The following is a 19185-nucleotide window of genomic DNA, read 5'->3' as shown; positions in this document are numbered from 1 at the left end:
ACACACACACACACACACACACACACACACACCCTCCTGTGCCATTCAGCAGCATTGAGTTGAGTCAACCACAGCCAGCGTTCTTGCAGTGGCCCCATATGGCTGTCTCACCCAGTGTGTCCTAGCTGTCTTAGCTAGTGTAAGTACACTTCATGATGTTCGCATAATTCCGTTGTCAAGTATTGCATTGGGGGAGGGGAGAGAGAGAAGATGTCTTGAACATCTGAAAAAAATAGTCTTCTCAGAGAGGATTTTAACATACGGAGGATTTGCAAATTCTTAGGAGACTCGTGTACCATGAAGATGGTCCTGGAACCTAATCCTCTGTTTAGATTACTATCTTGAATTTCATGTGCTGTTAAAATCCCCAAACTCATGCCTAGTGTCCCAGTTAGGATTGCAAAAGTGAAACAGCACGCCACTGTGGATAGTCAACAAATATCACACTTAGTCATTGTAGTAATGTATTTAAAATTTATTTATTGCCAGGCATGGTGACATATCCCTTTAAATCTCAGCACTCCAGACACAGAGGCAGCAGGATCTCTGTGAGTTTGAGGCCAACCTGATCTACATAGTGAGTTCTGGGACAGGCCAGGATTACACAGTGAGACCCTGTCTCAGCTACTCCCCAGCCCCCACAAAATACCTCCAGAACTTATTTCTTTATTTTATTTTATATGTGTGGGTATTTTGTCTGCATGTATGTATGTATTATACCAGCTTTGAACCTGGTGGCTGTGGAGGTCAGAAAAGGGTGTCAAATCTGCTAGAAAAGGAATTACAGTTGGGTGTTGGTCACCACAGGGGTGCTGGGAACCAACCCCAGGCCCTCTGCAAGAGTAACAAGTACACTTAACCTCTGAGGCATCTTTCCAGCCCATGTACTTAGATGTTGAGTTTGATCATACTTTATAGTTCTCAAAAGCTTGACACAGTTACTAAAATCAGTCCTCACTGCGCCTGGGAACGGGTAGCCTAGCCTTTCTTGCTGTAACCTTTTTCCTGCCTTTGCTCTCATTTTTTCAGAAGACCGATTATGTTGGGATCCTGCCCTTTGTCTCTTGCGTTGTTTTTCTTTCCTCGTTTTAATTGTCACCCTTGGTGTTTTAATAAATATTATACTTTGCATATTTTTCTTTTGTGTGTTTGTGTACTTGTGTGCAGGTGTGTCCCGGCACACCTGTGGAGGGTGAAGGACAAGTTTTGGGTCTCTTTCCAGGATGGGGTCCTAAGGGTTGAACTTTCAGGCTTGAGAGTAAGCGCCTTTACCCCCTGAGGTGTCTGTCTAGCCCTCTCTGTTCATGAATCTCCAATTTCCCTGCTCGTACAAGTCTAGTGCTCTATGAAGATGCCTGTACTTCATTATCCCAGCAGGGGGCACCATAGCTCCTTCACAGTGAGCCATGCAGTTCAGCTACTCATTGCCATAGGAGAGAAACCCCTTTCATTTTTGCCAATATGATTAAGTATCCATGGAACATTGTAAATCCTTCAGGCTCAGATATTCACATGGGGGTTGTGCTTATCTTTATCTAATATTAATTTGATATTAACTTTAAACACTTTTCGAGTGAGTAAAATTTCATATAAAATTATATTTGTGAGTTTATTTTTGCTAAATTTTTTTTTTTTTTTAGGTTTTCGAGACAGGGTTTCTCTGTAGCGTTGGAGCCTGTCCTGGAACTAGCTCTTGTAGACCAGGCTGGCCTCGAACTCACAGAGATCCACCTACCTCTGCCTCCTGAGTGCTGGGATTAAAGGCGTGCACCACCACCGGCTGGCTAATTTTTGCTAAAATTCTTATGGGAAAAGTTTTGCCTCATACATCATAGATCAAAGTTGACATCAATATATAGAAGGGAAAAGATTTGACAACTGCTCTGTCATGGCTGAGCTATCTAGGGGCATCTTAACATGTTTACGGCAGAAGAAAGGTAGAAATGGCAATCACCAAACAGAGCAGCCCTTTCAGTGAACTTTTCTTAGAGGGGCCGCTTGTCCTTCCTCTCATCCCAACACACGTTCTCATGTCTGCATCACAGGATCAATAACTTGACTCAGCCATGTGTTTATTATATCTTGTTCATGGAAGGAAGGAACTGTGCCTTTAATTCCCATCAGCAACACGCTCAGCTAAACTCCAGGGTTTGCTACTAAAGAAGAAGAGATGAGCAGAAACAAAGGTAAGACTTAGGGTCTCTGTCATCACGTCAGCACGCAGTCGGATTCTGCCTTCAAATGCCGCGGGCCATGCTGAGCCTCCACTGTCCACCCCTGTGTGGATGCACCTGGCACCTCAAGCCAAAGAGGAACAAATAATTGCCCTTGTGATTGGTCTCAGGGACGAGCCTCGACTGGAGCAAGCGGAGGGAAGAGTGTGGAATGAGAGCGTGGGAACCGTGAACACAGAGATCTTTGCAGGAGCTCGGTAGGAAGAGAAGCACAGAGTGGTGGAAAGTAGACGGAAGAAGACCTGAAGTCTAAGGACTGTTTTACTATGTGGAGTAGGGAACCCATCAGTCTGCTTGATTCAGATGGGAACGGTCCCGGAGAAAAGAAACCGAAGCGACAGGTGAACAGCTGCAGAAGTGAAGCCCCTGGGACGAAGGGGATGACACGCTGTGGGCAGAGGGAAGGGTGGCTCTGGAAGGTGACTAGAGAGAAGGGTGAGCATGTGACATATTTTTTAGGCAGAGTTGAATTTCATTTAAACTTAGATAACTGATTCTGCTTCATTCGCATGTTTCAAAATTAGATATAAAACCAGAGCTATAATATACCAAAATCAAGATGATGAAAGAATAAAGATATCGCTGGATTAAGCAATAAGACACATTTCATCTAAATGGAAACAAAACAAAAATTAACTAAGCAAGTAGGCTGTTGTGGTAGTTTATGGAAAAAGCAGAGGGCATTGGGTCCTGGCCAGCACTTTTAGCTTCTCGTAGACGTAGGGCTCTAGAACTGCTACATGAGGCTCTGAATCCAATCTTACAACTAAAAACTCCTTCCTTTTCAGGCATGAAGACTGAAAAAAGAAGGTAACTCAGATGATGTCTCTCCTTGGAGAAACAGCTTTGTGGGAAGCTGTGGCAACCGGGGGAGGGGGGTGCATAAATCTCATAATAAAAAAATTGAGCCACACTGCTTGCTGGTTCTTGAATGGACCCATGGGATCCTCGCTATCACTTTGGGGGTAGGAATTCTAAGCTGCTACTCTAGATTTAGCCTCTAATCAAGGATCTGTGGACAGACAAGGATGACATCACCAGTGCAGGCTCAAGGAAGGAACAGCAGGAAAAACATTAAAAGCTCCCAAATGCATCAGTATAAGAGCGCACACTCAAATTCAGAAGAGTACAGATGATTCTAAGGCTTAGTAAGAAATCTAACAAAATCATTAAAATATGAAGTGACTTCAAGTGAAGTTTTATCTTTGAAGCCTCGGTAAGATTTTACTTTAATTGCGACTGAAAGGTTCAAGGAGATAAATATATAAAGAAAAAACAAGATTATGGAACAAAGACAAGCCAAAAAAAGTACTAGAGAGAAGATTTTATAGGATAAAAATATGTAACAAGGAGCCACCAGCCAGAAATTCTAACTGAAAAACATAAGCACTGAAATATAAATGTATTAGATTTGGATTCTGATATAGTAGGAGAGAAAACTAATGATTTGAGTGATTATACCATGTCATGGAAGCAAGTAGAGAAACTATGAGTATGAACAAGGTGGGTTTGTGTACTTGTTGGTGGATTATCGAGCTTTCTTTGGGCTGCTTCAGTTTTCCTAGAAAACTAAAGCTTACCTACTGGAAAGGAGAAGAAGTATTGCATGGCATGTTTGAGGAGAAAGAATATGGTTTCCTCTAGGGAGTAAGAGAATGGATTTATTCAAGACAGGTGGAAGGATTGCCAGGAAGGGCGTGAGGGATATTTAGTCTAACTAGATGTTCGTTTGTTGTGGAATATTGTTTTAATTACATTTGTTTTTGCTGCATCTGTCTAATCATGTAAAGATGGGCTGCGTTTGTTTCACCTTGCCTATCTAAGGCACCTGATTGGCCTAATAAAAAACTGACTGACCAATAAGAGAAAGGATAGGCGGGGCTAGTGGCCAGAGAGAATAAATAGGAGGAGGCTTTAGGGGAGAGAGAAGAGGAGAGTGAGGGAGAAAGAGAGGGACGCACACCCAGGGCCATCCAGACAGAGCCAGTCAGTAGACACAGAGTAGGACATACAGAAGAAACGGTCAAAAGCTCTGAGGCAAAATGTAGATGAAGAGAAACAGGTTAATTTAAGTTAAAGGAAAAAGGAGCTAGTCAGATACGAGCGTAAGCTAAGGCCGAGCATTCAAAACTAACAAGTCTCCATGTCATGATTAGGGAACTGGTTGGTGGCTCAAAAAAAGAAGCCTGGTAGACCGACTGGGAGAGTCCTTGCTGCAGGACTCCTAACACTGTCACAGTGAAGTGGCTGAGCTCCCTGGGTCTTCTAATACACTACGATCCTGACAGGTATCCTCAGGAATCACCCTGTAATCCAAGTTTCCTTAGCTACCCTTTAAATATAATATTGTGACTATATATAAATATGAATATGTGACTATTGAAAGAATGAGAAGCATCACCAGGTGTGTCGGTACCTGCCTGTAATCCCTGGACTCAGAAGGCAGAGATGCATGGATCTCTGTGAGCTCAAGGCCAGCCTGGTGTACATAGCAAGTTCCAGGACAGCCAGAACAACATCATGGAGAGGCCCTGTCTCAAAAAAACAAACACACAAAATGACCTGTGACTCTCGGAGAAACTCGGGCCCATGCTCTCAAATATGTCTTACCACCCAGACCCAGCACCTCTTTCCTTTTATCAATCTTTAAGCTTGACATCTGTTCAAAATGCAGTTTTGGTTTTTCAAGACAGGGCTTCTCTGTTAGTCCTGGCTATCCTGGGACTCACTCTGTGGATCAGGCTGGTCTCAAACTCAGAGATCCACCTGCCTCTACCTCTGAAGGACTGGGATTAAAGGTGTGTGCCACCACAGGGGCACTTAAAAATGCTTTTTAATAAACCTCAACACTACCTTAAATAAAGGTCTTTGGTGTCTATGGGACAAATCCTGGGTACGGGGCATTCAGTTCATTCTAATTATTTACTTCGGTAGCTGAGTAAAATGGTGAATTTTGTATATAGTAAGATGTTTTCAAAAAAGTAAGTAATGAAGAACAGAAGAGAAAGGAGAAAACGGTACATGTGTCATGGCAATACCCACCAGGAGCTACCGTGAGTATCAAGTTCTCAGAAGATGGAAAGGACCATTGAGGATGCAGATGAGGACAACCATATCTCCTCAATGACCCTTGAAACTTTCAATTTAAGGGGCTAAAGAGATCCCCAACAGTTAAGAGTATGTGGTGGTTTGAAAGAAAATGCCCCCAAAGGGAGTGGCCCTACAAGTGTGGCTTTGTTGGAAGGGGTGTGTCACTGCGAGGCAGGCTTTGAGGTCTCACACGTGCTCAAGCCCCGTCCAGTGATAAGACCACTTCCTGTTGCCTTCAAGATGAAGGACTCTCAGCTTCTTATCTAGCACCATGTCTACCTGAATACCCATGTCCCACCATGGTGATAATGGACTGAACCTCTGAACTGCCAGATAGCCACTCCAGCTAAGTGGTTTTCTACGTAAGTGTGACTATGGTCATGGTGTCTCTTCACAGCAATAGAAATCCTAACCAAGAAGTTGGTATCAGGGACTGAAATATCGCTCTGATAGGCAGGACCAGGTTTCCGTTTGGAGGAATTTGGACTTTGGTACTTTGGGTCAGGAAAGCAGTGGAAAGCTTTAAGCACTGATTAATGGGCCACACTAGTAGGAGCATGGAAGACAGTGGTGCTGAGGGTGATTTGAACTCTGGGGGGCTGACTCAAAAGGTTTCAGAGGAGAGGAATATTAATATGTGGCCTAGGGATCATTCATTCTTGTGTTATTTTGATGAAGAAAATGGCTGCTTCCCCCCCCCCTCTGTCCAGAAAGTTTGCCTGAGGCTAAAGTGTAGAATTTTTGGATTAATTCCACCAACAGGAAATCTCAAAACACCCTAGTATTGACTCTGCTGTGTGGTTACCGGTGCTCATGCTTCTGAAGGTTTATAACGAGGCATGCCTGGGGTGGTCTGCCTGCCCTGGGCTCTGAGGACAAAGCATTGTCCTGTTCAGCCCACCCAGCACCATGGTGAGCTGAGCAGGATAATGAGACCCACATGTATCTGGGGCAGTCTGCCCTGGGCTCTAAGGAGAAAACAACCACTGGCACCTTGCAGCACTGGGCAGCCAGACACTATTATGGTGTGGTATGGGAGAGAAAGAGAGACAGGGTGGTTCGTGTCCTGTGGACCGAGGCAGATCAAGGTGAGAGTGGTGAGGAGCAGGCTGAGGTGGGTGGCTTGATTGCTGTCCAGAGCTATGGTGAGCTGGGCCTGGGCTGCTGCCGGGATCCATGCGTAGGTCCATGGCCCTGTTGCAGCCCTGGTCTGTGGCTCTGGATACCAGTGAAGGCCAAGAGGTTAAGGCTATGCAGAGTTGGCCCTGCCTCTCACTGGCTGCAAAGCAGAACTGGTTCTGCCCCTCACTGACTGAAGCACTCAGGAGAGCAGGTCCTACAGAATAGAGCTGACCCTGTAGACTGGGGTGGGAGTTAGCTGGACCTGAGGGGGTGGGAGTGTGAGAGTTGATTTTACTTCCCAGGAGAACCTGCCCTGCCCTTGCTCACTGCTGCAAAGGGTGAGCTAGCTGGGGGCTGTGCTGGAGAGCTCCCCCTGGTGGTGAGAACAGGGGAGAGCCAAGAGGCTGTCCAAGGCCCAGAATCAGGGTTATGAGTTGGCCAACCCCAACATCAACACAATCTATGATCTGTGGGAGTGCGTGAAGGGACTGGTCCTGCAGACCTAATGCTTTAGGACCTCTGCAACACAGGGCAATAATGGAATAACCAAGAGGAGCCCCAGCGAGGGCCCAGTATTGGTGTAGCACAAACCAGACTGGACTTGAACCAGGTCAATGACGCTTTGCAATGATCACTTGCAAGTAAAGGTATATGGGTAAAAGGGTAAACTGTGTGACTCTGTGTCACACTACAGCTTCCATGATGAGATTTATGATGAAATTTTTCTTTTTTTCTCTTAAATTTTATTTTATTTTGGGGATGGGGAGGTTACAAGGGTAGAGGGTAGATATGAAGGGACAGGAAGATGAATGGGGTGGAGCTTCATGATGTGAAAGGCACACACACACACACACACACACACACAAGAAAGTTTAGGAAAGATTTATAATAAGAAGGAGTGAGCTGAGAAAAGGAGCACCAGAAAGTGGATAGGAACTAATTGCTGTGTTTAAGGAGATAAACAGTTTAAGAAATGGAATAAAGGGAGGGGTGACCTCCGGACAAGATCCCACCCAGCTAAATTTCCAATGTGTGAAAAAGAAAAGTTTAGAGCGGAGTGTGGCACATGCCTTTAATCCCAGCACTCAGAAGGTAGAGGCTGGCGGATCTCTGAGTTTGAGGCCAGCCTGGTCTACAAAGTGAGTTTCAGGACAGCCAAGCTTAGGAAGTCAAGGGAAGAAAACTAGCAAAGATGTAATTGAACGAGAGGACCATGTTCCAGCCCCAGGAAGCAGCAGAACTTGGCAGCTTTGGCAATATGGTTCTGGCTTGAAGGATAAAAGAAAGGGGTTATGGAACCTTCTTTCACATCCAAAGAAAGCCACTGAGGCCAGGCATGTGTCAGGGGTGTCCATAAACTGAAGCCTAGAGAGGTTATTGTGTGAGGCTGTGAAGGTCAAAGCCTGGATTTCCTAGGATAACTCAAGATGTTGGAGATGCCAGAGCTGTGGGATACCTGCCAAAGAAAGCTGCTGGCAGGGAGTGGAGCCAGCCCAAGAGAAAGAAGTGTGCTTTTCAACACAGCTGAAAAGTTGGAAATCTGAAGACCTTCTTGACATAAGACTTAGAGATGCAGCCGGGAGGTGGTGGCGCACGCCTTTAATCCCAGCACTTGGGAGGCAGAGGCAGGCGGATCTCTGTGAGTTCGAGACCAGCCTGGTCTACAAGAGCTAGTTCCAGGACAGGCTCCAAAACCACAGAGAAACCCTGTCTTGAAAAACCAAAAAAAAAAAAAAAAAAAAAAAGACTTAGAGACGCAGACTTTAGAGTTTGCCCACCTGGTTTTAGGTCTTGCTTTGGTCCAGTATTTCCTCACAATGCTCCCTTCCCTACATTTTGGAATAGCAATGTATATCCTGTGCCATTATATGTTGAAAGTATGTGGTCTTGTTTTTTATTTTGATTTTACAGGGAACTACAGTTAAGAGATCGTACGATTCTCAGAAGGGACTTAGTGTAATGGTCTGTCCTGTCCCTTTAAGAAACAAGCCTCACCCACTTCCTTCCCTATCCTGGAGGCAAGCAGATCTTCCTTCTTTCCATCTCTCTCCCAAAGAGGGAGCTTCTGCCTCTCTCCCTACTCCCACTTCTCTCCTTCTCCCTCTGTTTCTCTTTCGCTTTTTCTCTCTCTTTCTGTTCTTTTCCCTTCTCCCCTTCCCCCTTTCTCTTTCCCCTCAACAACCCACTAAATAAATACCCACTTTCTCTGCATGGCATGCCTATCTGTCTCTGTCTCTCACCTGCTGCATGGCTCCCTGCCCCTGTGATCGGCTGCCTTTGTGGCCCTCTGTGTTCTTGTGGCCCGCTGCCACTGTTGCCACTCAGGAACAGCACTTTTTATCTATACCATAACACTTAGGACTTTGGATTTTTTAAACATTGTTGAGACTGTGATAGCCTATGTGGATTTTTTTTTTTTTTGTTGATCCCGAATTTCCTGAGAAACCGCCACACTGATTTCCCTATGTGGACTTTTGAAGTTGGACTGAATGCATTTTGCATTACGATACAGCTACAGACCTTTGGGGACCGGGGAGTGGAATGTGGGGGTTTGAAAGAAAATGGCCCCCAAAGGGAGTGGCACTATTGAGAGGTGACTTTGTCGGAGGAAGTGTGTCACTATGGAGGCAGGCTTTGAGGTCTCAGATATAGAGCTTTTACCTCCTTCTCCAGATAAGGCTTTCCTCATTACAAGATGATTATCTTAGACACTTTAGTACAGTGTCAGAAAGCTAACACACATGCATCTGCACATGCCACTGACCGAACTACAGGGAAATGCTCTATTCTTTTATCTGGGTTCAATACCAAGATCTGCTATTTACTACCACTGTAAGAGGGCTTGAAGGAGTTACTTAAACTATTGATCCTTTCTTCTGTAAAACAGATAGAACAGCAATACTCTTTTCAGTATACTCTTCTGATAATTAAATACCAAGTATTTGAAGTGTTTATATTAATGCCTCATGAGTGCTCATTGAATAGCAGTCGATACTATTGTTGAATACTAATTAAAATTCCAACCAGCATTCTAGACTATCCTAGTCAGGATTATGAAAGTGAAATAGTTTAGATCAGAAACCAGACAACACACACAGACACACACACGTCATGTACCTAGTTCATCAAACACCACTTTACAAACACTCTACGTATAGTCAGCAAATATCACACTTATTAATTGTAATAATATATTTAGAACTTATTTTTTTATTTTATTTTATGTGTATGAGTGTTTTGTTTGCCCATGGAGACCAGAAGAGGTTGTCAGATCCTTGGAACTGGAGTTACAGGTGGTTGTGAGCCATCAAGTATGTGCTAAGAACAGAATCCATATCCTCTGCAAGAACAGAAGATTCTTAACCTCTGAATCATCTTTCTAGTGCCTGTAATAACAGTCTGGATTTGACAGTTCTTTTTTATTTTGTTTTTGTTTTTCGAGACAATGTTTCTATGTGTGTAATCTTGGCTATTCTGGAACTCCCTCTGTAAACCAGGCTGGCCCTGAACTCATAGAGATCCCCCTGCCTCCTGAGTGCTGGGATTTTAAAGGTGTGTGCCATCACCACCTGACTTGACAGTTTATAAAACAGTGGCGTAGTGGTACTTAAGTTGGTCCTCACTTCATCTGGCAGTGCTTGGCATCTTACCTCACTTAACTGATGAAAAGGTTTAGAGATAGGTGATCTCACCACATGGTTTGCTTATTTATGTCCCCTTCTCTGTCCTGTACTCCAGTGCTGAGGACTGAACCCATGGTGTGGTAAGTAGCTTTTCTACCAGAGTGTCTGAACCATTAGTCCAGCGAATCCCATGGATTGTATACTGGAGCACTCAAATCAAAGTGTTGATTTTCATTACTGATGGCCTAAACAAAAATATTCTTAATAGACCTTTTCCCATTATGTATGGTTTGCTAAAAAGAAAATTGCAGTTGTGTGTGTGTGTGTGTGTGTGTGTTTTAAGACAGGGTCTCTGTTGAAGGAGCTGTGGGCCGCTTCCTGCCACCCAGCTCCTAGCCGCACAACACACAAATTGTATTAATTAAAACACTGCTTGGCCCATTATATCCAGCCTCTTCTAGGCTAATTCTCACATATTAATTTAGCCCATTTCCAATCTGTGTAGCACCATGAGGTGCGCTTAACGGGAAAGATTCAGCATGTCTGACCTGGTGGCTGGCTGCATTGTGTCTGCCTCAGACAGGAGAAGAAATGACGTCTGCCTCACTTCCCTCTTCCTCCCAGCATTCTGTTCTGTCTACTCCACCCACCTAAGGGCTGGCGTATCAAATGGGCCAAGGCAGTTTCTTTATCAACCAATGACCTTCCTCCATCAGGTCTCATACAGTTCAGGCTGGCTGAAAACTCTTTATGTAGCCAAGGTTGGTCTTGAACTTCTGACCTTCCTGCCTTCACCACAGGTGTGCAGCCCATCTAATTTATGTCGTGTCTGAACTCAAACCCAGGGCTTCACACAAGGTAGAGGACAGCATTTCATCAACTGAGATATGTCCCTAGCACCTTAGCCTGTAGTTCTGATGTAGGAAAAAAGAATTAAGACAGAATTGTTTGGTTTTTGCAGTGCTGGGGCTCAAATTTGGGTCCAGGCATATTTTAGGGTTTTACAACTGAGTTCCATAGCCTCAGTATTACTTTATAAGAACAAAAGGTTATTAATAGGATACCCAGACCAAGGAACAGAAGGCTATCCTGCTCTTTGTCTTCAGCCATCATTCAAAGCATTCACACCTAAGTCCAGCACCACTTGTGACTTTGGCTCTGTGTTGCTGAGATTACAATGAGTTCTGGGAAAAACCTGTGTCTTTTTCTTATTCAAAAGAATGGTACAACAATGCTTTCCTACAGTTCTTGCCAGAAGTCTGGTAAGAATTACGTCATCTAAGAGAGATGCCAGTACTTAGAAAGCTGTGCACCAGGCACACACGAAGAATAGCTACCATTACAGCTTCTATAGGACTACATGGAAACCTAACTTTAAGTGGGGATAAAACCCAGGGTCTTTCATGTAAAATAAGGACTATAACACTGAGCTATATCCCTAGATATTTGTGTGTGTGTGTGTGTACATGTGTTTCAGCTAGGGTTTCTATTGCTGAAAACAGATACCAGGACCATGGCAACTCCTATAAAGGAAAAAGTTTAATGGGGGTGACTTACAGTTCAGAGGTTTAGTCCAACATCATCATGGTGGGAAAGGGTGGCATCCAGGCAGACATGGTACTTGAGAAGGAGCCAAGAGTCCTACATCTTGATCTGCAAGTAACAGGAAGTGAACTGAGACACTGGATGTAGCTTGAGCATAGGAGACCTCAAAGCCCACCCTCACAATGACACACTTCTCCAACAAGGCCATACCTATTCCAACAAAGCCATACCTCTTAATAGTGCCACTCTCTATAGGCTTATATCAGCCAACTACATTCAAACTTACTACAGCATGTGAAATAAGGTCTCATTACATAGCTCAGGTTAGCCCCAAAACCTGCCATTTAGCCCGGGATGACTTTAATCATAGTTTGGTACACTGAGGACAGATCTTGCAGCTTTATAGACAACCATCTTCCAGATTCAGTGGAACTTGAAAGATATTTCACAGTTCCTTTTTCACTTGAAGTAAACTCAAGTCTTACCTGCCTGTGCACCCTGGATGCTGGGATTATATCCATGCATCACTGTGCCTGGGTAGCCTAAATTTTACTTACAGCACAGTAAAAATGATTGCGTTAATTTTCTCTTTCTTCTGCTTTCTCTTTCTCTCTCTATTCTGCCTCATCTTCTTTATTTCCTCTATGTGGGTGTTCATGCTACTATGTAAACATCTCTGTTTGGGCAAACATACTTACTTCCTGATAAACTCAGTCAACTGTCACTTGAACGCAGATCATGCCTGCTTAACTTTTCCTCCAAGGATATTCATCTGGGGGAAAGAGCTTATGTTTTTTGAGCACTCCAGATTTATATCTGTCATCTACTGGTCCTTGGATTCCAGGGAAATTTTTGGCCTTTTTCTGAGCTTTTTTCTAAAAAGTGATGTAATTGCAGAGGCAGAGCAAGGCACTGTGGCAAACCCACACTGGTGTCAGGGCATTCGCTTACCTAGTAACAGGAGGAGCGTCCTGTGTCGGAGCATAGTGCCCACTTCCTGGACTCGGAGCACACAGGCTGTAACTCATCTTATTAAGAAGGGACAGGGGATATAGTGCCAAAGACAGGCTCTGAGATGATTGTGGCAAAGGACTGGGAAATGACAGCATGCTCAGGTCAGGGAAGGGACACTCTTTGATTGAAGCTTACTGGAAAGCACACACTGGATGGGACGAGCCAGCCACAGACTCCTTCCCAGAAGTAAACCATGTGATTTGAGGACATTTTACAGATGAGACCGAGATGCTCAGATGTCACTGTGACCAAGCCAACCTAAAGTGTGATTAATGTCTAGCCAGCATTGTCTTTAGAAATTGTCATATTCTATGGACGTCGACTGAGGTGAGGGAAGAGTGTTTGTGGACATCTGCATTGTTCCTGGCAGCATATACACACATTAGCACGCCAAACTCTTGCAGTAGGTGTTAACACTTAGAAGTGACTGCCCAGGAGATGGAGATGCCAATGGAGTTTACTCACACAACACATGGAGCTCAGAAGCAACCTCTCAAGCTAACAGGAAGCTGGTGTGTGTTACACACATAGAGGGTGTGAACCTAAGGTCATAGATTTAGGTATACAAGAAATACAGCATCTTTCTTCTTTCCTTTGGTAGAGGTGCATTACTAAGAGCAGAATCCAGAGTCTTATGCATGTTAGGCGAGTATTCTTGGCTGAGCCCTAGATCCAGCATAACACCTTAGTTCTTCTGTATTAACTATTTATTAGGGGTCACTGCTCCACCAGTACAACAGAAATGTGCCCAGACCCAGCTTGAATTTTGCCCCCTTCTTCACATGGGTTATGGCTGTATAGTTATGTGGTTTAGAGAGTTCCAGGTGGTTCCAAAGCATTGGTAGTGTCAGCCATAGGGTTGGAGAAAGCCTGATCTCCACTGAGGGGACTGGGAATCTCCTCCTTTGTACAAACAGGTTGTCATGGAGATGGGTTTGCTCCCACCTGTACAAGTCTCCCAATCTAGCCGGTCTATCTCAACTGTTTTTATGTCTCCCTTGAGTGCATGAGGTTCTTTCTAGCTCAAGTTATGGCTTGAATGTGAGACACTGAGGCCAACAGCTATGGCTGTTCAGATGGATTTCTTCTGTGTTTCTCTTGTCTAGTAGAAGTCTATTGAGTTGCCAAGACAAAGCTCTCCCCTGCTATTAGATCTTCTAATACCATCTAGGGTTTGGCTCTTGCTCACTTCCTGGTGCTCAGCCTGGAAGCAGGACACAGCCTACATTCTTCAGGGCCACAGTGGTGTCAGACTATTGCCATTTTCTTTGTCTTTATTTTTATTTGTTATGTTTTAGTTTTTTTTGAGACAAGATTCTCAATGTAGTCGTGGCACTGGCTCTGTAAAACAGACTGACCTTCAATTCACAGAGATCCTCTTACCTATGCCTCCTTAGTTGCTGAGGCTAAAGGTGTGCACCACACCCAGCTTCTTTTCAAAAATAAGATGTACTTGGTTTTATTTTATGTGTGTGGATGTTTTAGCCTTGTGCATGTCTGTGCACAACATGCATGCAATAAGGGAAGAGGCCAGAAGCTGCTATGTGGGTTCTGGGAATAGAATATGGGTCTTCTGGAAGAGTAGGAAATGTTTTTAACTGCGGAGCCATCTCTCTAGTCTTTTTTTTTTTAATTTTGTCTTTTATTGTTTTAAGACAGGGACTTGCTATGTAGCTCTGGCTGTCCTCACTATGTAGACCACGCAGGTTTTGAAATAATAGAAATCCTCCTGCCTCTGCCTTCTAAGTACTGGGATTAAAGGTGTGTGCTACCACACTTGATCCCTATTCTCTCCTGTTAGAAGGCATGAGGAAGGCTTTTCTATATGATAAGGAAGGTAGATGGTATATGTGTGTGTGTGTGTGTGTGTGCAATGCACACATGCGTTTACTGCTTTACAATCCATCATCACTCTGAAGTACCACCTTTTGAAGGAAAGGCTGCAAAGGGTTCCCATTTTCCCTGTTCACTGTTATCATGTGCCTTCCTTGGGCCAGTGACCACCCAATGGCTCAGTTTTCCCAATAGGAAAAATGTTGGCAAGAAATGATAGTTTTTTTGAGAATTTTTTTAAATACAGATGACTTTGTATCTTTGATTTGTCTAAATACAGTATAAAATATGACTTCACACTAAACTGAAGTCACCCTTGACTTCCTTTGGTGACATATTTTCTCTGTGAACATGATATACAGGAAGCCAAATACTAATGAGAAACATACCCCTGAAGCCTGTGAAGACAAGTGGATGCTGCTTACTATATTGTGGTCTGTGTGCTTTGTACCTCTGCTCAGCAAAGTCCTGACAGAGATCAGGAGTTACACTGATGTGCATCTCTACCCTTGGGCGAGGATAAAGTCTGTATTTCCAACTCCTAGTTTTCTTATATTTTAATTTTCCATACCTCTTTCCTTGATTTCTACATCAACCATTAAGCTTTCTTCAGGCTGAGCACACTGAGGTTGTTTCAGCCTTGACTTTCCGAAGGCTGTTGTCCTAGCCTGCATTCAGCGACTAGAACTGGGTGATATCTAAGATGGAAGTGTATTTGACTCAAGGTTTCAGAAGCTATGGAGTCAAAGGACAATGGGTCAAATTTACTGACTCATTGTTTTCTGTCTCTTAACTTGGTGAAGCCAAGGAAACAAGTTGGGCTCATATGCCTTCCTCCCAATCCTATGAGTGTGTCTCAGTTAGGGTTTCTATTGCTGTGAAGAGACACCATGACCACAGCAGCTCTTATAAAGGAGAACATTTAATTGGGTGACTTATAGTTCATTATCATCATGGTGGGGCATGGTGGTGTACAGGTGACATGGTGCTGGAGAAGGAACTGAGAGTTCTATACCTTGTAGGCAACAGGAAGTGAAATGAAGCACTGAGCATGGCTTGAGCACATATGAGACCTCTGTTGGTACAGGCTGCTTGTTTGTTCCTGGCCATCCAGACCCAAAATAACCTCCTAGAAACTGTATTAATTAAAACACTGCTTGGCCAATCACTTAAGCGTATTGCTAGCTAGCTCTTAAATCATAAATTAACCCATTTCTATTATTTTATATTTTTATATTTTACCACAAGGCTTGTGGTTTACTGGCAAGGTTTCCAGGCATCTGTTTCCTTTGGCAGCGACATGGCATCTCATTGACTCCGCCTTCTTACTTCTAGCATTCAGTTTAGTTTTCCTGCCTAACTGTATTCTGCTAAGCCACAGGCCAAAACAGCTTTATTCATTAACCAATAAAAGCAACACATATATAGAAGGACTTCCTACACCAGACTTCAAAACCTGACTCCACACTGACACAGTTCCTCAAACAATACCACACCTACTGCAACAAGGCCACACCTCCTAATAGTGCCACTCCCTTTGGGGATCATTTTTTTCAAACCACCACAGAGTGATGCTCTTCTTCAATAAGAATGTCGATGGCTCGTAAGGGCATCCTCTGATGGCTTCATTTCCTGTTAAAGGACCCACCTTTTCATAAGGTTACACCACAGTAGAAGTTAGCTCAATTCAGGAAATAACCAGGCTAGCTAAAACATAAACAGTCATTGACCATTCAGGTTATACAAGAACAGGATACAACAGCTGCTGAAATTTCAAAGGCACCAAGAGCCCTACCTTCAAAATGATTGACAGACAAACATGTATGGGTTGTACAATGACCTTTAACAATAGAAAAACTGCAGGCTTTAGAACAGCTGGTACAGGAGCAACTAGATGCTCCATATATTGAAGAATCAACCAGTCCTTAGTATTCTCCTGTATTTGTTTTTAAAAAGAAATGTGGAAAATGAAGAATGGTAACAGCTATGAATAAGGTGATTCAGCCAATGGGCTCTCTACAGTCTGGAATTCCTTTGCCTTCTCTATTGCCTAAAGGATGTCCTCTTATTGTTATTGATTTAAAAGATAATTTCTTCACTATACCTTTACAAGAAAAAGACAGAAATATTTGCCTTCACAATGCCTACTTATACAAATTCGCAGCCTGCTAAGAGATATCAATGGAAGATTCTCCCACAGGGAATGTTAAATAGCCCCACCCTGTGCCAATATTTTGTAAGTCAGCCATTGGAAATGATACATAAATAATTTCCTGAATCTACAGTTTATCATTCATGTCATACATTCTGCTATCTGATTCAAATGTAGATGATTTAGAAAAAAATGTTTGAAGAAGTAAAGAAAATTTCACCTCAGTGGGGATTACAAATTGTTCCTGAAAAATATAGGAGATGCTATTAATTATTTAGATTATAAAATAGGTTTACACAAATTAGACCCCAAAAGATGCCAATTAAGGGAGATCAATTGCAGACTCTTAATGACTTTTGAAGATTTCTAGGAATCATTTTCCATTTATGGTGCACTATTGGGGTCAGTCCTGAGTGCCTGATTAATTTAAACAAAACCTTAGATGGTGACAAGGACTTAAATAGTCCCAGGAAATCATCACCTGAAGCTGAGAGAGAATTGACTTTGATTGAAATTACAGAAGTCACATGTCTATTGTGTGGATTCGAATCTTAACCACATCCTGGTTATATTACCCTCCAAATATTCCCCTACATGAATTTTAATGCAGAGGCAAGATATTATCTTAGAATGGATTGCTTTACCATGTAAACTGTGTAAAAAAAAATAAAACTTAACATGGAAAAGTCCCCGGTTAACTCTAAAAGGAAAACTGAGACTTCATCAATTAGTAGGAATAGACCCAGCAGAAATTATTGTACCTTTTAATAACAATGAAATTGACAAATTAGGGGAAGAAAGTGAGCCCTGATAAAGATCTTGCAGTATTTTTTTAAGAGAGATTAACAACAACTATCCCAAAAGCAAGAGAATTAAACCTATAAAGAGAACTAACTAGATCCTTCCTCTCATTGTATGGGACACACCAATAACTGGAGCCCTACATTCTATACTGATGCAAATAAATCAGGAAAGGCCAGTTACAAATCAGAAAATTAAAGCAAAGTAGAACAAAGCCCCCTTATGATTCTGTCCAAAAGTCATAATTATATGCTATTCTCATGGTATTAAGGGATTTTAAAGAACCTCTCAGCATAGTTACCAATTCACAAAATACAAAAAAAGAGTCATTTTGCATATTGTAACCACCGAATTTATACCAGATGACAGAATTGACTTTATTATTTATTCAGTTACTGGATACAATCAAGAATAGAAATCATTTCATATATATGTAATACACATTTGATCCCATACTGATCTGCCAGGTCTTCTAGCACAAGGTAATATAGAAATCAATCAATTATCAATTAGAAATGTGCTGAAGGACTCAGAATTTCATAAAAAGTATGTCAACAGCAAAGTTTTTTTTTTTTTTTTAAAAAAGACTTTTCTATCATGTGGCAACAAGCCAAGGAAATTATAAGGAAATGTCCTACTTGTTCTTTATACGGCCAAACACCACTACCTGTAGGATGTAACCTAAAGGGCACTCAAAGGAATGAAATCTGGCAGATGGATGTGTTCCATTTTTTTTAGAAATATTTACACTGCACCATTGACACCTATTCATATTTTTAATGGTCAACTGCTTTGAGTTTGATTCAATAATCACACATTTGCTAGAAGTTATGGTCATCATGGGTATACCTGTAGAAATAAAAACAATGCTCAGGCATTTCTTTAAGAAAATGAAACAGTTTTTTGCTTATTATAATGTAAGGCATATTATACCTCACAATTCTACAGGTCAGGCAGTTATAGAAAGATCAAATTGAATTCTTAAGGATATGCTAAGTAAACAGAAAGGGATGATAAAAATCCCCAGAAATAGATTGCACAATTAACTTTGAATTTTCTAAATCCTAATGAGAAGGGAACAACAGTTGAAGAGAGACATTGGATAGTAGAAAAACTATGGAATTAAATCAACTGATATACATTAAAGATGTACTGACCTCAGAATAGAAACCAGGGCATGTGTTACATTGGGGAAGGGGTTTGCTTTTGCTTCCACAAGAGAAAAAAAAAGCTGATAAAGGTTCTGTTTAAACAAGAGACACCTCTTAATTAGAAGAGATAACAGTTCATCAAACAGCATGGCTGTTTAATCTAAACTAATTTATAAAACTAACAAATGGTTTTCATTTGATCAGATTTAACTTGCCAAAAGAGAATCTCCCCAAAGGTAAGTTAGGGTTGGAAAAGGTTTTTTTTTTTTTTTTTTTTGAGAAAAGGGGTATTCGCTAAGGAATCTGAAGACCACTGGACAAATGAGACATCTGTAGCAAAAGGATAAATCATCCAGAAAAAAAAGTCTCAAGTAAAAGAATAAATTGGCCTATTGTTATATCACATTTCCAATGGGATAAAATTTCATAAATCTTCCCAAATGTTTATTTCTGCTGTTCTCAACAGACAGGTAACACAACTGTTCTTTTTGTAGTCCAAGTCTAATTAAAGATTAAATCTGACTTTGGAGTTGAAGTATAGCTCTCTCCTTCTCTAAACCCAAGCATGTTTATTAAAGTGAATTCCCAAATCTCTATCTCATGTTAGAAGAACCACCTGA

The 19185-nt window shown here is 42.3% G+C and overlaps 1 pseudogene; it reads left to right on the top strand.

Moving 5' to 3' along the window:
- Positions 1-2285: 2285 nt before the first annotated feature.
- LOC126513284 (RNA transcription, translation and transport factor protein-like) overlaps positions 2286-19185 on the top strand; it is a 39553-nt pseudogene continuing 22653 nt past the window's right edge.

The sequence above is a fragment of the Alexandromys fortis genome, unplaced genomic scaffold, assembly GCF_014885135.2.
Source record: "Alexandromys fortis isolate MF-2015 unplaced genomic scaffold, M_Fortis_MF-2015_v1.1 scaffold_127, whole genome shotgun sequence".
Classification (NCBI taxonomy): domain Eukaryota; kingdom Metazoa; phylum Chordata; class Mammalia; order Rodentia; family Cricetidae; genus Alexandromys; species Alexandromys fortis.
Note: the sequence above shows the minus strand (reverse complement) of the source record. Positions and strands in the feature narration are given on the sequence as shown.